Below are 22951 nucleotides of genomic sequence, written 5' to 3'. Positions count from 1 at the left end.
ATTTATTTTGCAACATTTACTAGCCTTCAAAGAGATCTCAGTGTTTTCTTTGCATGTTAATACACTGCATCTACACAAAGATTGATTTCTAGTGAGTATATAACTATTCCTGATGCCTTCACCAAGTCCATACAATAAAACTGATAGATATGGGAATCCTTTTCAACACATTCTCCTGTAGGAAAAATTATGCTAAAATTATTTTTCATAAATGTCCTTTATTTATTTTGGTTATTTCTATAACAGAAAGATAAGATAACCCATCACCATGACATAACACTTAAAATAGCCTAAATAGCTATTATTTAGGCTTCACTTGTTGAGGCAGCAAAATTATCTTCATTCTCTCTGAAGTTAAATAAAAAAACTTTAATCGTTCAACTTTAAAGGGGCTCTATCATTGGGAAAAGTCATTTTTATCTAATCACATCCTTGCATAGACTATAGAAAGGCTATTCCACACTTACCTTTAGTATGTAAATTGCCTCAGTGGTCTCTGAATAAGTCTGTTTTTATTCATATGCTAATGAGCTTCCAACCAGCACAGGAAGTTCCCAGCAGCCTCCTCTCTGCTATTATCTCCTATGTGTGTGAGGCAAACAGGAAGCTGAGTCATCATCATCAGCAGCAGCAGCCTGTGCTGTATACACTCATAGGAAACAATAGCAAAGGGTGTGCACGATGCATCGTGCACCAGTCTAATTAGCATATGAATAAAAACTGACTTATTCAAAACCACTGAGGCAATTTACATACTAAATGTAGGTGTGGAATAGCCTTTCTAAAGACTATGCAAGGATGTGATTAGCTAAAAATGACTTTTACCAATGATAGAGCCCCTTTAAATGTGAATTTACACATAGCAATTTTTCTCTTCGAGATATAGCGCAACATTTGTTTTCTCCATTGCCTATGTCAGTCTCAGTGAAGTTAAAGGAGTTTTAGTGACATGTGGGGTGGGCTTAGGTTGTGTGATGGACGACAGCTCAAGTCAGATTGCTCCCAAAAGTAAACCATACATTGTTATATGTGGATTTACATACAGAGATAATATCAGGGCTCAGCAGCTATAATATACTTTGCTCCATAAGCAGCAAGAGAAACAGGGACTTATGTCACCAGCCTAGCCATTGTTTCTAGCAAAGGTGGTTAGAAGTCTAGACAATCAGCTGTAAACACTAAAGACACACATCCAGCTGTATCAGACAAAAGGGGCAAGACAGATAAACCAATGTTTTGCATAAAACACGTCAGTTAGCTTACAGGAGTTTTCCGGGCAGAAAACTTATTTTTTTGTTTTTTTAATACAGGTCTGTTAGAGCTAGTGATGGGTTAATAAGTACACTCATATACCTTTAGCAGTGTTTGGAGTGATTTTTGGGTGTCTCTGGCAGCTGCTGCATCCTCTGTGTTTGTTTAAATGCTGTAGCTTTCTGCTGTGCAGCTTCCTGTGCCAGCTGCTGCACAAACTCCCTCTCACTCTGCCCATTTCACTTCATTACAAAACCCTCCATCTCACTAAGCCTAGCCCCTCCCACCCTCACCATTTCGCTAAGTCTGTTGATTCCACCCAATAATAGCCCCTCCCACTCTCCCTATCTCTCTTACTAACCTATTCCGCCCAATACTAGAAGACAGGAAGAGGGGGAGGAGCCGTTCCCCAGACACAGGAAGGCTTGGTAAGTATTGATGGGGATAGGGGAGGGGGCATTCTTGGCCTTTTGGCTAAGATCAAGTGTAATATCTGTTCTTATCAGAAGCAGTTAGTAATTGAAACTGCTGGAGGGCTAGAACTGGGCCCAATGGCAGGAGTAGACAGAATGCTGTGGAGATGGGAAAATGAAAACCACTTGAGGCATGTTTCTGGGAGAAGTAGTTAATAGCAGGTTCTGCCAGTGGTTAGGTAGGGGACCAGTGAAAGCTATGGATGCAGTAAACATGACCACCAGTTACTACTGGAGGTGTCAGGGGATCTTAGCCGGGGGTCAGGGAAGCATCTTGAAGGCTTCTAGTGCAGTACCTTGGGGGTGCCCAGTGGTCTCTGGGGTGCCTTGGATCACTGGGGATGGGATCACACTGAGCTTTGGCACATTGCTATTGCACTATACACACCTTTGTGACATCCACTCCCTATGCCTGGTTTACCCAGTGCTGGGAAATTTTTATAGATCTGGTGGGTAGATCGGGCCTGGTGGGCACCCTACTACTTGTCTAGTCTTTTTTGTCACGTTTTGTTTTATCACTCAGTCACGTTTTTATTGTGTAGATGAAGGGATGCGGTTCCCTTTTGGGACCTTCTCAACGTCTAGTGGAGGGGTTGCAAGTCTGTAATGGGCTCTCCTCTTCTGTTTGGAGACCTGCCTCTGCTTTGGTGGAGTTGGGCAAGGGATCTGAGGCCAGGAGTATCCCAGGTGGTGGCAGCCCAGGGAGAAACTGGATGTAGGATCGGCTCTTAGTACCCTAGGTGGTGGCAGCCCAAGGGGAAAAGAGCAAGCTGGACCTTCTGCTTTGGTAGTCCGTCCTATTGTGACTCTGGGCTGCTTGGTGCCTCTTGGCCCAGCAGCCTTGAGCGAGTCGGGAGCCTATTCCCTTTTAGGATGGGCTCTCATAGCAGAAACGCATCCTGAGCACATTTTTTTTTAGTGGTACTCCCACTTTTTTCGTGCACTTGGTGTGAACGACGGCACAGTCAGAGGCCTAAAAAAAAGGGGGGAGGGGGAAGAGTGAAGAAATCTCTATTTGAAATTAGAAATATAATACGATAACATACATTTCCCTGTACAAGTCAGAGATTATAAGGACTGATAATACAGCTACTGTACATACATGAATTCTAATGTATGTCAAGCTTGAGAAAAGTTTTAGTCTGTAAAACATCACTATACATTATATTTATTTAATTATTTTGCTTACTTATATGGCACCATCAGATTCCATAGTGCTTTATGGTCACAAACCTTTGTCATATTACCCTATTATGACTTAATATTATGTACCACTACTTCAAATCACACTGAAGAATGTAGGGTATTTGGAAACAAATTGTATCTGCATTTCTTGAATAGCTAACCTTTCTGCATAGTGTCTCATTGCAAGGCAAGGCTAATGTATATAATATGGTAAGTTCTGGGTATCTAAAAAAGGAGCACAGTACAGTTGAGCTCAGAGAAGTAACAGAATGTGTCTTCAAGCACACTGTCAATCTAACCGCACACAAGACCACACACAAGCCTTCCAGAGAAAGGGAATATTACTCTTATCATCATCTGCATACTGTAAAAACTGTCATCTTATTTTATAATCATATTAAATAGATCAATGGTCCTCATAACATTTTAACACCAAAGTATCAAAAACATACATCCCATTAGTAGATCATTTCTACTACAGAATGGGACAACTACACTATCTGTATCCTAAAAAAGACAACATTAAAAGATGGAATTGCTTAAAGAGGACCTTTCACCACTTTTGGGCACATGCAGTGTTATATACTGCTGGAAAGCTGACAGTGCGCTGAATTCAGCGCACTGTCGGCTTTCCCGATCTGTGCCCGGTGTAAAGAGCTTACGGTGCTGGTACCGTAGTGCTCTATGGTCAGAAGGGCGTTTCTGACCATTAGCCAGAGACGTCCTTCTGCCTCGCGGCGCCTATCGCCTATAAGCTCTTTACACCGGACACAGATCGGGAAAGCCGACAGTGCGCTGAATTCAGCGCACTGTCAGCTTTCCAGCAGTATATAACACTGCATGTGCCCAAAAGTGGTGAAAGGTCCTCTTTAATATCTAGTTTCATGTATCCTGAATGGTTGAGTTAAGGCTCCAATGACAAGAAGCTTCTGACTTTAGCCAATCCCATCACATGTTTGTTTGTATAGTGGATCTATTCTGATCAATAAATGCAGCTTCTTAAGACTACTGAGGGCTAAAACCACAAATTAGCTCTTAGGGGGCGTTCACACTACCGTCGGTGTCCGACATGTAGTGTCCGCTCCTAGTGTCCGCTCCAAATCTGTCACGGACACTAGGAGCGGACACTAGATGTGTCCGTGACACCTGTCATTCACTTTAATGGGCATCGGGTGCGTTCTTTTGCACTCCGTGCCCGTCCTTCCCTGAAAAAATCCTTTAAGGATCAATCTTCACATATCAATAGAATAACTGAAGATTGTATGAACAGATGAATCTGGCCTGCATTAATATGTGCAGAAATCTTATTTTGTTTCTTACAGGCAAATATTTACTGTCAGTTTATATTTGGTTCACAGCAGATGAGCCGGCCATCTGTGATTCCCAGACTGCAACCTCTTACACCCTTATTACGATCCATCACTGACTCTTACTTAAAGAGCTTATAATTAGTACATAATAATCCAAACTATAGCTTCACTTTTTTTATTTCAGATCTTTCTTTAAACAATCGTAGACTAGGCCAGAAGCTGAGGGAAACATAAAGCTCTACTCCAGTGGTTCTTAACCTTGTTTGAGGTACCCAACCCACCAGTTTCATATGCACATTCACCGAACCCTTCTTTAGTGATAAATCAAATATGATTTTTTTCCAAATTCAAGACATAGCTATATGTTTTTTTACTGGTACACAAAATCAACCGTGCATATGGCCTAGGGTTCGATCGAACCCTGGTTAAGAACCACTGCTCTAGAATATAGTATAATAACTTACATGGGGCATCCTATAAACCTTAACAGGGTTTCCAGGATTATAACAGTTGACTGGTTTCTTCATCTCAGAAAGTGACATCACGTCCACTCACACGATTATGCTGTAATTCTGTCTCATTCATTTTAATGGGAATGAGTTCTAGCATTGCCACATTACCAAAAGATATGAAGTCACATTCTGAGACAAAGAAATTAGCTATGTTTTTTAATAATTTATAATATAATATATAATAATTATAGCTTCAAAATCTGTCAGCTTTTATTTTTTTATGTCCATCAAGGTCCAAAGGTGGTTATGTGGGTGAATGTGGACGAGGATCAAGCTCCATAGTCTGCAAAAAGCACATATGAAATGGGATGGGTATAAAACAGTGTGGCATATGGATCTTATCTCATTTCATTACAGCAAAAGATATTAAATCATATATCATAACGGATGGTCCAGATGGACAGGTAATATTAACTGAAGGGGATATAATGGTGTCTGAAAGCCATTACCCAAATCCATGTGTTCCTGACACGTTTTATGTTTAGCCTCTGGGACTCTCTAATCCAAATGAGGCAGGCGTTTGCCCAAGCAGTTATTGAAGGACCACTCCAAACAGCTCCTAATTGCTTCTAAATGATCTCTGTAGAGAAAACTGCATGTCCTATATATTTAGAGCAACGTTGTAGAGAATAGAGATTGTTCCACAGAAATTGTTGCGAGGTATTTTAGACTGTCCACGGAGCCCAAATAGGTGCTGCTCCATTGATTCTAGTTGGAATTTTGTCTCTAGTCCACGTCATTCCTGAGAAACAAGCACAATTATTTTGGGAGCCTGAGTTCTGATTAATCTCCATAATGTCAAAAGGGCAGTGTCTGGCAGGGGGCGTGAATCAGAGCTCCAATTAGAGGCAGTCAGTTTCACAGCTCAAAATCAAACCCTTGTCTTCTCCTGCCTGACACCACCCTCCTGACAGTACAGAGCCTAAATAGCATATCAGGCACCAAAACTAACAGCACTGATTGCTCAGGAATGGTGAGGGCTACAGAAAAAATTCCAACTGTGCCAGAATCAGTGGAGTCGAATCAATTATGTATAGATATGGACTTGCTCATGGTGGTGAAGAGTCTTCTTTAACTTGCCAAGAACAAAAGGAATTGTCTGATCATTGTCTCTGTCCCTAGAGGACATTAGATGACCAAAGTCAGCATATTTAGCTGATACACATCTAACGTGTTTGGCCAGCTGAGTTAGGTAAACTACTACACTGGTACATTTTTTTTATAGCTGAGAAGCATATATATCCATTTTTTATAGTTGGCTGCTGTTTAATTTTTCTTCACCACAACAAAAGGAAATTACTAGCTTTATTAATTAATAATTTCACTTAACGCTCAAGAAGAGCACACGGTTTCCAACAGAGGTAATTCTATAAGGAAAGGAAAGGCTGTGTGCAGCTTTCTGAATCCTCCTGAGCAGTAGATAGAATACAACAATACTGAGCTCATTCTCTCAAGGGTTATAACAGTGTAACACTGTGTTATATATGCAGCAGAAAATTAGAGATGGTGTCATTTCATTGCATCAGATTCAGTTTGCTCTTTTGGGAAATCTATTTTTATATTACGTATAACCTTTCAATTTAATAATGGATTCTGCTTATTATTAATAGAGATGAGCGAACACTAAAATGTTCGAGGTTCGAAATTCGATTCGAACAGCCGCTCAATGTTCGTGTGTTCGAACGGGTTTCGAACCCCATTATAGTCTATGGGGAACAGATACTCGTTAAGGGGGAAACCCAAATCCGTGTCTGGAGGGTCACCAAGTCCACTATGACACCCCAGGAAATGATGCCAACACCTCTGGAATGACACTGGGACAGCAGGGGAAGCATGTCTGGGGGCATCTAACACACCAAGGACCCTCTATTACCCCAACATCACAGCCTAACAACTACACACTTTACACACTCAATACCACCTCTCTGACAGTAGGAAAACACCTTGAAACATGTGTATTTGGCACTTGCAGTGAGGAGAGCTTGTCACCAGCAGTGAATTTGGCCCTTGTAGTAAGTTGAGGTTGGCACCAACATTTGTTTTGAAAATCAGGGTAGATTGAGCCTCTAACCAGCAGAGTTTGGGCAAATTCATGGTGGAGGGAGCCTCTAAAAACCCCAGTTTGGACCAATTCATGGTGGAGGGAGCCTCTAAAAACCCCAGTTTGGACCAATTCATGGTGGAGGGAGCCTCTAAAAACCCCAGTTTGGACCAATTCATGATGGAGGGAGCCTCTAAACAGCCCAGTTTGGGCAAATTCATGGTGGAGGGAGCCTCTAAAAACCCCCAGTTTGGACCAATTCATGGTGGAGGGAGCCTCTAAAAACCCCAGTTTGGACCAATTCATGGTGGAGGGAGCCTCTAAAAACCCCAGTTTGGACCAATTCATGGTGAAGGGAGCCTCTAAACAGCTCAGTTTGGGCAAATTCATGGTGGAGGGAGCCTCTAAACAGCCCAGTTTGGGCAAATTCATGGTGGAGGGAGCCTCTAAAAACCCCAGTTTGGACCAATTCATGGTGAAGGGAGCCTCTAAACAGCTCAGTTTGGGCAAATTCATGGTGCAGGGAGCCTCTAAACAGCCCAGTTTGGGCAAATTCATGGTGGAGGGAGCCTCTAAAAACCCCAGTTTGGACCAATTCATGGTGGAGGGAGCCTCTAAACAGCCCAGTTTGGGCAAATTCATGGTTGAGGGAGCCTCTAAACAGCCCAGTTTGGGCAAATTCATGGTGGAGGGAGCCTCTAAAAACCCCAGTTTGGACCAATTCATGGTGGAGGGAGCCTCTAAAAACCCCAGTTTGGACCAATTCATGGTGGAGGGAGCCTATAAACAGCCCAGTTTGGACCAATTCATGGTGGAGGGAGCCTCTAAAAACCCCAGTTTGGACCAATTCATGGTGGAGGGAGCCTCTAAAAACCCCAGTTTGGACCAATTCATGGTGGAGGGAGCCTCTAAAAACCCCAGTTTGGACCAATTCATGATGGAGGGAGCCTCTAAACAGCCCAGTTTGGGCAAATTCATGGTGGAGGGAGCCTCTAAAAACCCCCAGTTTGGACCAATTCATGGTGGAGGGAGCCTCTAAAAACCCCAGTTTGGACCAATTCATGGTGGAGGGAGCCTCTAAACAGCCCAGTTTGGGCAAATTCATGGTGGAGGGAGCCTCTAAAAACCCCAGTTTGGACCAATTCATGGTGGAGGGAGCCTCTAAACAGCCCAGTTTGGACCAATTCATGGTGGAGGGAGCCTCTAAACAGCCCAGTTTGGACCAATTCATGGTGGAGGGAGCCTCTAACCAGCAGAGTTGGTGGAAATCAGGGTGGAGGGAGCCTAGTATTAGCAGAATTGTGCAACGCTTATGGTGGATGAGTATGAGGATGCGGAGGAATTGGAGAGGTTGAGTACAGACATGGAGTTTCATGTTGGGGTGCTTTACACAGGTGGGCCCAAAAATGAATGCTCTATCCAGTGGAGGTTCATTTTTATCAAAGTGAGCCGGTCGGCACTCTCAGCTGACAGACGGGTGCGCTTGTCAGTGATGATGCCACCGGCTGCACTGAACACCCTCTCAGATAGGACGCTGGCGGCAGGACAGGAAAGCACCTCCAAGGCATATAGGGCAAGTTCAAGCCACAGGTCCAACTTCGACACCCAATACGTGTAGGGCGCAGAGGGGTCGGAGAGGACAGGGCTGTGGTCGGAAAGGTATTCCCGCAACATGCGCCTATACTTCTCACGCCTGGTGACACTAGGACCCTCCGTGGCGGCACTTTGGCGAGGGGGTGCCATCAAGGTGTCCCAGACCTTAGACAGTGTGCCCCTCGTTTGTGTGGACCGGTGAGAACTTGGTTGCCTACTGGAGGAACTGCCCTCCCTGCCGCCAACGTCACATGCTGGAAACATCTCCATCATATTCTGCACCAATTGCCTGTGGCAAGCATTGATGCGATTGGCCCTCCCCTCTACCCGAATAAAAGACGAGATGTTGTTTTTATACCGGGGGTCAAGGATAGCAAAGATCCAGTACTGGTTGTCCTCCATGATTTTGACAATACGCTTGTCGGTTGTAAAGCACCCCAACATGAACTCAGCCATGTCTGCCACAGTGTTAGTTGGCATGACTCCTCTGGCCCCACCGGAAAGTTCAATCTCCATTTCCTCCTCATCCTCCATGTCTACCCATCCGCGCTGCAACAATGGGACGATTCGAAGTTGCCCGGAAGCCTCCTGTATCACCATCACATCATCGGACAACTCTTCTTCCTCCTCCTCCTCCTCCTCCTCCTCCTCCATTAAACGCAGTGAAGCGGACAGATGTGTGGACCTACTCTCCAGCTGTGACGGATCGGATGCTATCCCTAACTCCTCTGTGTGATCTGAGTTATCCCTGAGAGGGATTGTAAGGCTCACCATCGCATCCTCAGAGCTCACCCTCCTTGTGGACTCCTCAAAGACCCGTAGGATGTCACAAAGGTCTCTCATCCATGGCCACTCATGGATGTGAAACTGAGGCAGCTGACTTTGTGGCACCCTAGGGTTTTGTAGCTGGTATTCCATCAAAGGTCTCTGCTGCTCAACCACTCTATTCAACATCTGAAACGTTGAGTTCCAGCGTGTGGGGACGTCGCACAAAAGCCGGTGTTGTGGCACATGCAGGCGTTGCTGGAGAGATTTTAAGCTAGCAGCGGCTACTGTCGACTTGCGAAAGTGGGCGCACATGCGCCGCACTTTCACCAGTAGCTCTGGAACATTGGGGTAGCTCTTTAGGAAACGTTGCACCACTAGGTTGAAGACGTGGGCCAGGCATGGAACATGTTGGAGTCCGGCAAGCTCCAGAGCTGCTACCAGGTTCCGGCCGTTATCACAAACGACCATGCCTGGGCCCAGGTGCAGCGGCTCAAACCATATTGCCGTCTCATCGAGGAGGGCATCCCTCACCTCAGAGGCAGTGTGCTGTCTGTCCCCCAAGCTGATCAGCTTCAGCACAGCCTGCTGACGTCTACCAACGCCAGTGCTGCAATGTTTCCAACTCGTAGCTGGGGTCAATCTAACAGCGGAGGAGGAGGCGGTGGCGGAGGAGGAGGCGGTAGAGGAGGAGGAGGAGGGGGGTGTTCTTCTCGTGTCCCTGCCAGGAATGTTAGGCGGGGAGACGAGGTACACCGGGCCAGTTTGGGAAGCAGTCCCAGCCTCAACTACATTCACCCAGTGTGCCGTCAGTGAAATGTAGCGTCCCTGTCCGCATGCACTTGTCCACGCGTCGGTGGTCAAGTGGACCTTTGTGCAAAGCGCGGAACTAAGGGCCCGCCTGATGTTGAGTGACACGTGCTGGTGCAAGGCGGGGACGGCACACCGGGAGAAGTAGTGATGGCTAGGGACGGCATAGCGAGGTGCCGCAGTTGCCATCAGGTCCAGGAAGGCGGGAGTTTCAACAAGCCGGAACGCCAACATCTCCTGGGCCAGCAGTTTAGCGATGTTGGCGTTCAAGGCTTGCGCGTGTGGGTGGTTAGCAGTGTATTTCTGCCGCCGCTCCAATGTCTGAGAGATGGTGGGTTGTTGTAAAGAAGCGCCTGATGGTGCCTTTGATGGTGCAGAAGAAGGAGATAAGACAGGAACAGGGGAGGATGAGGGAGAAGTCAACAAAGTGGCGGAGGCAGATGAAGTGGTGTCCTGGCTCGTCCTCTGGAGTGCATCGCCAGCACAGTCAGCAGTGGCAGTGGCAGAGGCAGTGGCAGAGGCAGTGACAGTGGCGTGAACGGCAGGCGGCCTTTGTCCTGCCGTTGCTGCCTGCCACTGATTCCAGTGCTTGGATTCCAAATGACGGCGCATTAAAGTGGTGGACAGGTTGCTCTTCTCAGAGCCCCTAATCAATTTCGAGAGGCAAATTGTGCAGACAACACTATATCTGTCCTCGGCGCATTCCTTGAAAAAACTCCACACCTTCGAGAAACGTGCCCTCGAGGTGGGAGTTTTTCGGGGCTGGGTACGAACTGGAACATCTTGGGAGATTCCGGGTGTGGCCTGGCTTCGCCTAAGCTGCTGACCTCTGCCTCTGCCTCTAGCTACCCTTTTTGGTGCTGCACCTGCCTCAACATCCACATTACTTTCCCCGCTTGACATCCCCCCTGTCCAGGTCGGGTCAGTGTCCTCATCATCCGCCACTTCCTCTTCCAACTCCTGTCTCATCTCCTCCTCCCGCACAATGCGCCGGTCAACTGGATGCCCTGACGGCAACTGCGTCACATCATCGTCGATGAGGGTAGGTTGCTGGTCATCCACCACCAAATCGAACGGAGATGGAGGAGACTCTAGTGTTTGAGCATCTGGACACAGATGCTCCTCTGTTAGGTTCGTGGAATCGTGACGTGGAGAGGCAGGTTGAGGGACAATGAAAGGAGCGGAGAACAGCTCTGGGGAGCAGGGACAGTTGGGGTTATTGTTCTGTGAAGCTTGGGAATTTTGGGAGGAAGGAGGACAAGACTGTTGGGTAATAGGAGGAGAGGAGGCAGAGTCTGACTGGCTGCTGGACAATGTGCTGTAAGCATTCTCTGACAGCCATTGCAAGACCTGTTCCTGGTTCTCGGGCCTACTAAGGTTTGTACCCTGCAATTTAGTTAATGTGGCAAGCAACCCTGGCACTGTGGAATGGCGCAATGCTTGCTGCCCCACAGGAGTAGGCACGGGACGCCCTGTGGCTTCACTGCTACCTTGCTCCCCAGAACCATTCCCCCGACCTCGCCCACAGCCTCGTCCACGTCCCTTTCCGGGAGCCTTGCGCATTTTGAATTCCCAGTTAGAAATTGGCACTATATACCAGTAGCAAAAATTGTGGGTGCACGTAACCCCAATATATTCTTTGAATTCCCAGTCAGACAATGGCACTATATACCAGTAGCAAGAAATGAGGGTATTTGTAACCCCAATATATTCTTTGAATTCCCAGTCAGACAATGGCACTATATACCAGTAGCAAGAAATGAGGGTATTTATAACCCCAATATATTCTTTGAATTACCAGTCAGAAACTGGCACTATATGGCAGTAGCAAGAAATGAGGGTATTTGTAACCCCAATATATTCTTTGAATTCCCAGTCAGACAATGGCACTATATACCAGTAGCAAAAATTGTGGGTGCACGTAACCCCAATATATTCTTTGAATTACCAGTCAGAAACTGGCACTATATGGCAGTAGCAAGAAATGAGGGTATTTGTAACCCCAATATATTCTTTGAATTCCCAGTCAGACAATGGCACTATATACCAGTAGAAAGAAATGAGGGTATTTGTAACCCCAATATATTCTTTGAATTCCCAGTCAGACAATGGCACTATATACCAGTAGCAAAAATTGTGGGTGCACGTAACCCCAATATATTCTTTGAATTACCAGTCAGAAACTGGCACTATATGGCAGTAGCAAGAAATGAGGGTATTTGTAACCCCAATATATTCTTTGAATTCCCAGTCAGACAATGGCACTATATACCAGTAGCAAGAAATGAGGGTATTTATAACCCCAATATATTCTTTGAATTCCCAGTCAGACAATGGCACTATATACCAGTAGCAAGAAATGAGGGTATTTATAACCCCAATATATTCTTTGAATTACCAGTCAGAAACTGGCACTATATGGCAGTAGCAAGAAATGAGGGTATTTGTAACCCCAATATATTCTTTGAATTCCCAGTCAGACAATGGCACTATATACCAGTAGCAAAAATTGTGGGTGCACGTAACCCCAATATATTCTTTGAATTACCAGTCAGAAACTGGCACTATATGGCAGTAGCAAGAAATGAGGGTATTTGTAACCCCAATATATTCTTTGAATTCCCAGTCAGACAATGGCACTATATACCAGTAGCAAAAATTGTGGGTGCACGTAACCCCAATATATTCTTTGAATTACCAGTCAGAAACTGGCACTATATGGCAGTAGCAAGAAATGAGGGTATTTATAACCCCAATATATTCTTTGAATTACCAGTCAGAAACTGGCACTATATGGCAGTAGCAAGAAATGAGGGTATTTATAACCCCAATATATTCTTTGAATTACCAGTCAGAAACTGGCACTATATGGCAGTAGCAAGAAATGAGGGTATTTGTAACCCCAATATATTCTTTGAATTCCCAGTCAGACAATGGCACTATATACCAGTAGCAAGAAATTAGGGTATTTGTAACCCCAATATATTCTTTGAATTCCCAGTCAGACAATGGCACTATATACCAGTAGCAAAAATTGTGGGTGCACGTAACCCCAATATATTCTTTGAATTCCCAGTGAGACAATGGCACTATATACCAGTAGCAAAAATTGTGGGTGCACGTAACCCCAATATATTCTTTGAATTCCCAGTCAGACAATGGCACTATATACCAGTAGCAAAAATAGTGGGTGTATATAGCCCCAATTCTATTGCTAGGGGACTTGCAGGGTATTTCTGAGGTGAAGGTGGGGGGGCACACCGTTGGAACGGGGATTTGGGGTGTATATATGGGGTATACGGGAATACACTGTCAGTGTGTTCCATTCAGGATCCTGGGAAAGCTGGGTTGCGGCGATTGAGCCCGTCAGTGCCACGTTACACTGACAAGCTTCTCCCTGGAATTGAAGTTATATGTAAGCCCAATATATTCTTTGAATTCCCAGTCAGACAATGGCACTATATACCAGTAGCAAGAAATGAGGGTATTTGTAACCCCAATATATTCTTTGAATTCCCAGTCAGACAATGGCACTATATACCAGTAGCAAAAATTGTGGGTGCACGTAACCCCAATATATTCTTTGAATTCCCAGTGAGACAATGGCACTATATACCAGTAGCAAAAATTGTGGGTGCACGTAACCCCAATATATTCTTTGAATTCCCAGTCAGACAATGGCACTATATACCAGTAGCAAAAATAGTGGGTGTATATAGCCCCAATTCTATTGCTAGGGGACTTGCAGGGTATTTCTGAGGTGAAGGTGGGGGGGCACACCGTTGGAACGGGGATTTGGGGTGTATATATGGGGTATACGGGAATACACTGTCAGTGTGTTCCATTCAGGATCCTGGGAAAGCTGGGTTGCGGCGATTGAGCCCGTCAGTGCCACGTTACACTGACAAGCTTCTCCCTGGAATTGAAGTTATATGTAAGCCCAATATATTCTTTGAATTCCCAGTCAGACAATGGCACTATATACCAGTAGCAAAAATTGTGGGTGCACGAAACCCCAATATATTCTTTGAATTACCAGTCAGAAACTGGCACTATATGGCAGTAGCAAGAAATGAGGGTATTTATAACCCCAATATATTCTTTGAATTACCAGTCAGAAACTGGCACTATATGGCAGTAGCAAGAAATGAGGGTATTTATAACCCCAATATATTCTTTGAATTACCAGTCAGAAACTGGCACTATATGGCAGTAGCAAGAAATGAGGGTATTTGTAACCCCAATATATTCTTTGAATTCCCAGTCAGACAATGGCACTATATACCAGTAGCAAGAAATGAGGGTATTTGTAACCCCAATATATTCTTTGAATTCCCAGTCAGACAATGGCACTATATACCAGTAGCAAAAATTGTGGGTGCACGTAACCCCAATATATTCTTTGAATTCCCAGTGAGACAATGGCACTATATACCAGTAGCAAAAATTGTGGGTGCACGTAACCCCAATATATTCTTTGAATTCCCAGTCAGACAATGGCACTATATACCAGTAGCAAGAAATGAGGGTATTTGTAACCCCAATATATTCTTTGAATTCCCAGTCAGACAATGGCACTATATACCAGTAGCAAGAAATGAGGGTATTTATAACCCCAATATATTCTTTGAATTACCAGTCAGAAACTGGCACTATATGGCAGTAGCAAGAAATGAGGGTATTTGTAACCCCAATATATTCTTTGAATTCCCAGTCAGACAATGGCACTATATACCAGTAGCAAAAATTGTGGGTGCACGTAACCCCAATATATTCTTTGAATTACCAGTCAGAAACTGGCACTATATGGCAGTAGCAAGAAATGAGGGTATTTGTAACCCCAATATATTCTTTGAATTCCCAGTCAGACAATGGCACTATATACCAGTAGCAAAAATTGTGGGTGCACGTAACCCCAATATATTCTTTGAATTCCCAGTCAGACAATGGCACTATATACCAGTAGCAAAAATTGTGGGTGCACGTAACCCCAATATATTCTTTGAATTCCCAGTGAGACAATGGCACTATATACCAGTAGCAAAAATTGTGGGTGCACGTAACCCCAATATATTCTTTGAATTCCCAGTTAGACAATGGCACTATATACCAGTAGCAAAAATAGTGGGTGTATATAGCCCCAATTCTATTGCTAGGGGACTTGCAGGGTATTTCTGAGGTGAAGGTGGGGGGGCACACCGTTGGAACGGGGATTTGGGGTGTATATATGGGGTATACGGGAATACACTGTCAGTGTGTTCCATTCAGGATCCTGGGAAAGCTGGGTTGCGGCGATTGAGCCCGTCAGTGCCACGTTACACTGACAAGCTTCTCCCTGGAATTGAAGTTATATGTAAGCCCAATATATTCTTTGAATTCCCAGTCAGACAATGGCACTATATAGCAGTAGCAAAAATAGTGGGTGTATATAGCCCCAATTCTATTGCTAGGGGACTTGCAGGGTATTTCTGGGGTGAAGGTGGGGGGGCACACCGTTGGAACGGGTATCGGGGGTATATATCGGGTATACGGGAATACACTGTCAGTGTATTCCATTCAGGATCCGCGGAAAGCTGGGTTGCGGCGATTGAGCCCGTCAGTGCCACGTTACACTGACAAGCTTCTCCCTGGAATTTAGCTCTTATAAGAGCTGTTGGTTGTCTTCTCCTTCCTATCCTAGCCTGTCCCTGCCTACCCAGAATCTAAGCCCTAGCTAACTGGACGGAAACCTCCGTCCCCGGTGAATTGCAAGCTCAGAATGACGCGAAGCTGGGCGGCGCTGTTCTTTTAAATTAGAGGTCACATGTTTTCGGCAGCCAATGGATTTTGCCTACTTTTTTCAACGTCACCGGTGTCGTAGTTCCTGTCCCACCTACCTTGCGCTGTTATTGGAGCAAAAAAGGCGCCAGGGAAGGTGGGAGGGGAATCGAGTAATGGCGCACTTTACCACGCGGTGTTCGATTCGATTCGAACATGCCGAACAGCCTAATATCCGATCGAACATGAGTTCGATAGAACACTGTTCGCTCATCTCTAATTATTAATACTTTGTGCTATCACTATTGTAACAATGATAGAACACAGCATGAAGAAGTTAATGATTTAGGCAAATTTGTTGGCTGTTTCACAAAACAGTGTTCCTTCCTGCAAATTACACATTATTATTAAGGTATGTTTACATGCAACGTATGTGTTGCAAAAATTTATGCAGCTGTTCCATAAACATGAATGAGGTTTGAAAAGCTGCAATCATATGATGCCACAACAACTTTGTACAGAGCACGAAACAAAATTTAATTCACAACTATTTGCAACAAATCTGCCATGTTTCAAAAAATCCTTTAGTCTGGGTCCCCATGTCACAGTAAAGTCAATGCGATTGTAGCGAATCCCACCCCCCACTTTGCGTTAAAATATGCAGTGAATATACGGTGATTTCCAAAACCGCTGCAGTTTTGGAAATCGCGGCATGTCAATTATACCTACAGAAATGCCGGTGGTTTCCATATAGGTATAATGGAAGCAGAAAGTCAGCAGAGGAAAACTCTGCGAACATTCTGTCAAAAGCGCTATGGGAAGAACCATGATGCGTTTCCGCCATGGTTTTTTTGGTGTTACGTGTGACCTTAGCTTTATGCTTTGTTCACATCTGCATCAGAGGTTCTGTTATTAACCCTTGTCACAGATTCTTTAAAAAATTATGGACTTTTGGCACTTACAATAATGCATACAATACAGACCCCATTATGGTCAATGGGGTCCATCAAGAGCAGTGGGGTTCGTCATATGACATCTCCCTCAGGATTTCTGTTTTCCTGTTCCTATACGGTAAACTCTATACTGGAAGCAGTAAGATGCAAAATGTTGCTTAAATACTAATAACAAAGTCCCTTAATAATTCTGCTGCCAGCAGGGGAATGATTTGAGACTTATGTAGGAAAAGCCAGCCTGAACAAATTTCCCCTAAGATATATTTTCTCTCTATGATGGTAAAGAAAGAGGGTGTGACATAAAATATTAACTGTAAAATTTATCATGGGACTAAAAATCATCTGAAACATTACGGTTCATTAACTCACGTATAACTATAAATCCTGCTAGGATATAAAAGGAAAACCCTACACACAAGGGGGTTAAATCCATTAAATATACAGATTGCTTTACATACAAATGTTACAAATAATATACAAGTTTCCATATCCATATTGCAACATGAAATTTATAGACTGTGGTTTTGCACAATTATTCTGAAAGTACACAGCACTTAGGAAAGGGATTTCCCACATAGTGAGAACATATATATATATATATATATATATATATATATATATATATATATATATATATATTCTTATTTACATTTATGCATATTGTAGCTTATAGTCTAAAACTGCCTGCCAAAGTATATAGGCTTAAAATAAACTTAAGAAAATTAAAAACAAAACTACATGTAAGAGACAATTCCTAACAAAAACAGAAGTTACATTAAAAGGGAATTTCCATCAGAAAATTAAGATACTAAATGGGGGATTTTTGAAGGGAAACCACCTCTATTATATTTTACACCTTGATCAGTTTAATCATCTACTCAAGTCATAAATGAAAGAAAACAAGGGTAGGAAGCTATGACTACAATTGATAACATATCTAGAAAATATCTCATATTTTATGATTACTCATAGCCTAGAAAGTCAGACATCTAAATTCCCATTCCCATTACTACAGCCTGCTGCTTTTATCCATCTTAGGATAAGAACAACAGACTTGGAATGATGAAGCCCCCTCTGTCTGCATTCACTCAAGTGTATAAAATATAACAGAAACCTTCTTTTGACATGTTATTTACTTTTCATGCAGAACAAGAAGTCCTACAAGCAGGGCTGTTTTTCTTTGATTGAAAAAAAAAAAAAAACAAGACAAAAGAAAGCTTCTGTCACGCTTTTTACCCTGGAGTGAATGAAGACGGAGGGGGCTTCATCTGCGTTGGTCATTCCAGCGCCATTTAAGTCTAAGTCTGTTGCCCTCCTCCATAAACATAACAAAAACATAAACTTATGCTAGGTTCACATCTGCACTCAGGTCCCTGTTCTTCAGGTCTGCTTGGGGATCCGAAAAACGGAAACCTAATCCGCTTAAAAAGCCGTTACCAGGGGGCAACACAGTGGCTCAGTGGTTAGCACTGCAGCCTTGCAGCACTGAAGTCCTGAATTCGAATCCCTCCAGGAACAACATCTGCAAGGAGTTTGTATGTTCTCCCTGTGTTTGCGTGGATTTCCTCCCATTCTACAAAGACATACTTAATTGAAAAGATTTTTTTTTTAAAGTACATTGTGATCCCTATATGGGGCTCACAACTTACATTTAAAAAAAAAAAAAAGCTGTTACCTGTGGACCCCATAAACTATAATGGAGTACGCCACGTTTCTGCCCAGTTTCCACTCAAAAATGAAGAGAGAAAAGTCCTGCTTGCAGGACTTTTTTTTCTTTGTTTTTCAAACAGAATAGGGGATGGAATCCCTGAATGGAATCCAAGCACTGGTTGATCACAGCTAGCAGTGGTCTAAAGATACAGACAAGTGGGAGAGAAACAGGTTGTCTCCCTTGCACATCTTCACATATTTTGTTATGAATTTATATACAAAAACTAAGTAGATGCCAATAAAGAGTAAAAAATTTTTTTTTAAAAAGAATACCATTAACGGTCTATTCACACAGAGGAAAAATCTGCTAGCAGAAAAAGGAACCCATTGAAGTCAATGTGAGGCTTTTTTTCAGCGTCAAAATTCCACACCAAATTCCTCACCATTTTCCTTCATATGAATGGACCCTTAGAGTACAGCATTACAAAAGAACCTCAGTAACTATCATATCCATCTCTTCAATCCCTGCCATGCAGGATAGAATCACTTACCTTGGGTTGCATCAAACTAATTGTTATATTTTTATTCTATTCATTTTAGGGCCATGTTAGAATGGTTACAATATGACCACCTATATCATCATTCTGCTATTTTTATGTTTTGTCTTATTACATTTTTGCTATTTTCTCGTATCACCATATGAATTTTCCCATGACAATACTGGATATAAGGTCATTTAGGATGTCTTTAAATGTAGGTTACAGCATGGCCTTCATAAAGGCCAGATGTGAGTACATTATGTCTACATCATACCTGCAGACAGAGAGAAGCACAGCATTAGTACTGACCCTTCTTCTATCTATTTTCCCTAATGGCTTATTACACAATTGTCGTGAAGAAGTTTAATGCTGTAAAGCAATTTGTCATTTTAAACAAAAAGAAGCAGGACACAACATTCTCAGACCGCCTAATTCCTTGGGGATATATAGACTCAATTATAGACTGGCTGAGCCAGTAGAGAAGTCACCGCTAGCAAGTGTGCAGTCTTAACATAACAGCAGTCATCAGTAGCAATGGTATAAAGTTGTGGATGCATTAGGAACCATTGAAAACTTTACTATGGTTTATATACACTGCTCAAAACAATAAAGGGGACACTCAAATAACACCTCCTAGATCTGAATGAATGAATTATTCTCATTGAATACTAGATCTGTACAAAGTTGAATGTGATGACAACAAAATCACACAAAAATCATCAATGGAAATCAAATTTATTAACCAATGGAGGCCTGGATTTGGAGTCACCCCCAAAATTAAAGTGGAAACACACACTACAGGCTGATCCAACTTTGATGTAATGTCCTAAAACATGTCAAAATGAGGCTCAGTAGTGTGTGTGGCCTCCACGTGCCTGTATGACCGCCCTACAATGCCTGGGCATGCTCCTGATGAGGTTGCGGATGGTCTCCTGAGGGATCTCCTCCCAGACCTGGACTAAAACATCTGCCAACTCCTGGACAGTCTGTGGTGCAACGTGATATTGTTGGATGGAGCGAAACATGATATCCCAGATGTGCTCAATCGGATTCAGGTCTGAGTAACGGGCGGGCCAGTCCATAGCTTCAATGCCTTCATCTTGCAGGAACTGTTGACACATTCCAGCCACATGAGGTCTGGCATTGTCCTGCATTAGGAGAAACCCAGGGCCAACTGCACCAGCATATAGTCTCAAAAGGGGTCTGAGGGTCTCATCTTGGTACCTAATGGCAGTCAGGCTACCTCTTGTGAGCACATGGAGGGCTGTGCGGCCCTCCAAAGAAATGCCACCCCACGCCATTACTGATCCACTGTGAAAACAAGTAATGCGTAAGGATGTTGCAGACAGCAGATCGCTCTCCATGGTGTCTCCAGACTCTGTCACGTCTGTCACATGTGCTCAGTGTGAACCTGCTTTTATCTGTGAAGAGCACAGGGTGGCAGTGACGAAGTTGCCAATCCTGGTGTTCTGTGGCAAATGGCAAGCATTCTGCACGGTGTTGGGCTGTGTGGAGTCGGTTTCTAACCGTTTGTGCAGACACATGCACATTTGTGGCCTGCTGGAGGTCATTTTGCAGTGCTCTGACAGTGCTCCTCCTGTTCCTCCTTGCACAAAGGCGGAGGTAGCGGTCCTGCTGCTGGGTTCTTGCCCTCCTACGGCCCCCTTCATGTCTCCTGGTGTGCTGTCCTGTCTCCTGGTAGCACCTCCAGCCTCTGGACACCACGCCGACAGACACAGTAAACCTTTTTGCCACAGCTTGCATTGATGTGCCATCCTGGATGAGCTGCACTACCTGAGCCACTTGTGTGGGTTGTAGAGTCCGTCTCATGCTACCACGAGTGTGGAAGCACAACCAACATTCAAAAGTGACCAAAACATCAGCCAGAAAGCATTGGTACTGAGATGTGGTCTGTGGTCCCCACCTGCAGAACCCTCCTTTATTGAGTGTGTCTCGATAATTGGCAACAATTTCCATCTGTTGTCTATTTGCACAACAGCATGTGAAATTGATTGTCAATCAGTGTTGCTTGGAGTTACATTGTGTTGCTTAAGTGTTCCCTTTATTTTTTTGAGCAGTGTATTTTAAAAAGGATTAGAAACTGAAAACTAACACAAGCGACAACTCAAATTTCTACAGGCTCAATTGAAAATTCAAATGTCTATGGGACATGGCAGGCAGACCTTGGAGAAAGCAAAAGATTTATTTGTCAGTTCCTTGGTTTATGGTGACAAAAACTGGTGTTTACTGTGCAGGTTAAATAATAAACTAATTTTGTTACGATTGCGGTGAAGTTTAGCTTTTTTAACATAACATAACATAACAACGTGTAAGGGACCAAGGGTGATTTTGTAACTAATATTTTTATGATTTTGTAATTTTTTTAAAGCTTTATTAGGCTCCAGATTATATCTATCTAGTCTATTAGTCTATTAGACACTAACAACCTCTCAACGCCCTGTGGTTGCATCACAGGGGGCCAAAGAGTCTGTTAGAGGTTTTTACTTAGATGGTCCAGTAATTGGACTTACTGTATGTGTATTAGCCACGCTCCTGCTGCTGATTTTTCATGCACAGTGGCAGTTTTGCAAGATCACTATAACAAATATCTGTCCTAGAGCTTTAAAGGGATTGTTCAACTTAAAGGTTATTTCATGAGAAATTTAAATATTTGCAGGGTCTTGCTGGGCAGTCTGTTCTATGACTGTGTAAGGCCAGGTTCACACAGAGTATTCTGGCACGTCATTTGGTACGTAGATGCCGCGGGAGGATTTGCGGGCCGTATACGCTCCCATTGTTGTCAATGGGAGCCGGTACCGTACACGCGGCGCTATTTTGCGGCCGCCGCAAAATCACGGCTGCAAAATAGCGCCGCGTGTACGGTACCGGCTCCCATTGAAAACAATGGGAGCGTATACGGCCCGCAAATCCTCCCGCGGCGCCTACGTATCAAATGACGAGCCAAAATACTCTGTGTGAACCCGGCCTAAACCCTCATACATGAGGTCTTATCCGTCTTATGACTGCATCACATTTTGCATTTGTCTCCAAGGCTGTGGGCATTTACAATAAGGAACAGTCTGCCCTTTTCCAATATCCAATACTGATACTGTTCTGCCATTCTCTCAGGAGGAACTGTACAAAGGCAAAAAAATAGCTCAAAAAAGCCCTAGTGACCAAAATATAGGAGATCCAGAAATACTGTACTACAAATATAGGGCAAATCTATGGAAAAATACATGACAGGACACTCAAGTGTCAGCCCCCGCATGAGTCTCTGGATTAATCAATCCCCCTCCATTACCCCACAAAGTAAAATAGCGTCCAGTTCACTTCTGTATTGTACAGTGAGCTCCCTAGGTAACCGATTCTAACATTGGGACATTTTTAATTAGTGAAAGGCAGAAATAATATCTTCAATAAGAATGATGGGACACGCAGAGGAACAAGGCACTGGACGGGGTGCAGAAGTGTCTGACAGATGCCATGAGGGATCTGACAGATGATGCTGTAATACTGTAGTTCATAGGAGGTTAGCCACATGGGAAAGGTTAACCTGCTGTGTAGCAAAGAGAGCAAGCTCTAGACTAGTAGTCAGACTAGTGATCACCTGATCTGACTAATCAAAGAAGACAAAATGTATGGATGAACTAAACTGAGATTAGTGTATTGCTGGTGAGATAGCATTATATGTCAAGAAATATTCCCTGGGGACCTCAGTTGATAATTTTACAAATGACACCTCATTATTGCCTTGTAATATTTATATATCTCTGTCACCCCAAAATGACCAGGGATATCAATTTTTGTATTGCATGTGGGCTGGCTTGGCTTTTTAAGTTGTATTGTACGTCATCTAGCAGGATTGTGTAGGGAAGATTTCCCATGATACTGACTACCAAGTTTTTACTTTCACCTACTGTTTTACATTAAAAGGAAACAAAATGAAATAATATCAAAGGGTAACATTTTTTCAAGAGATGTGGGAGTGAGCCTTAGTTTCGAAACTGGCTTTACTCTGCAGATAGTAATAAACAGGGGAAAAACACTTTTCTACTACCTAAAAATATATAATAAATGAAAGTGATATGGTAAAGACTCCTCAATCTTTC

At 43.6% G+C, this 22951-nt stretch overlaps 1 pseudogene; it reads left to right on the top strand.

Moving 5' to 3' along the window:
• Positions 1–1711: 1711 nt before the first annotated feature.
• On the top strand, positions 1712–1801 carry LOC142198749 (U2 spliceosomal RNA; annotated as a pseudogene).
• Positions 1802–22951: the final 21150 nt, after the last annotated feature.

The sequence above is a fragment of the Leptodactylus fuscus genome, chromosome 3 (genome assembly GCF_031893055.1).
Source record: "Leptodactylus fuscus isolate aLepFus1 chromosome 3, aLepFus1.hap2, whole genome shotgun sequence".
NCBI classification, from domain to species: Eukaryota; Metazoa; Chordata; class Amphibia; order Anura; family Leptodactylidae; genus Leptodactylus; species Leptodactylus fuscus.
Note: the sequence above shows the minus strand (reverse complement) of the source record. Positions and strands in the feature narration are given on the sequence as shown.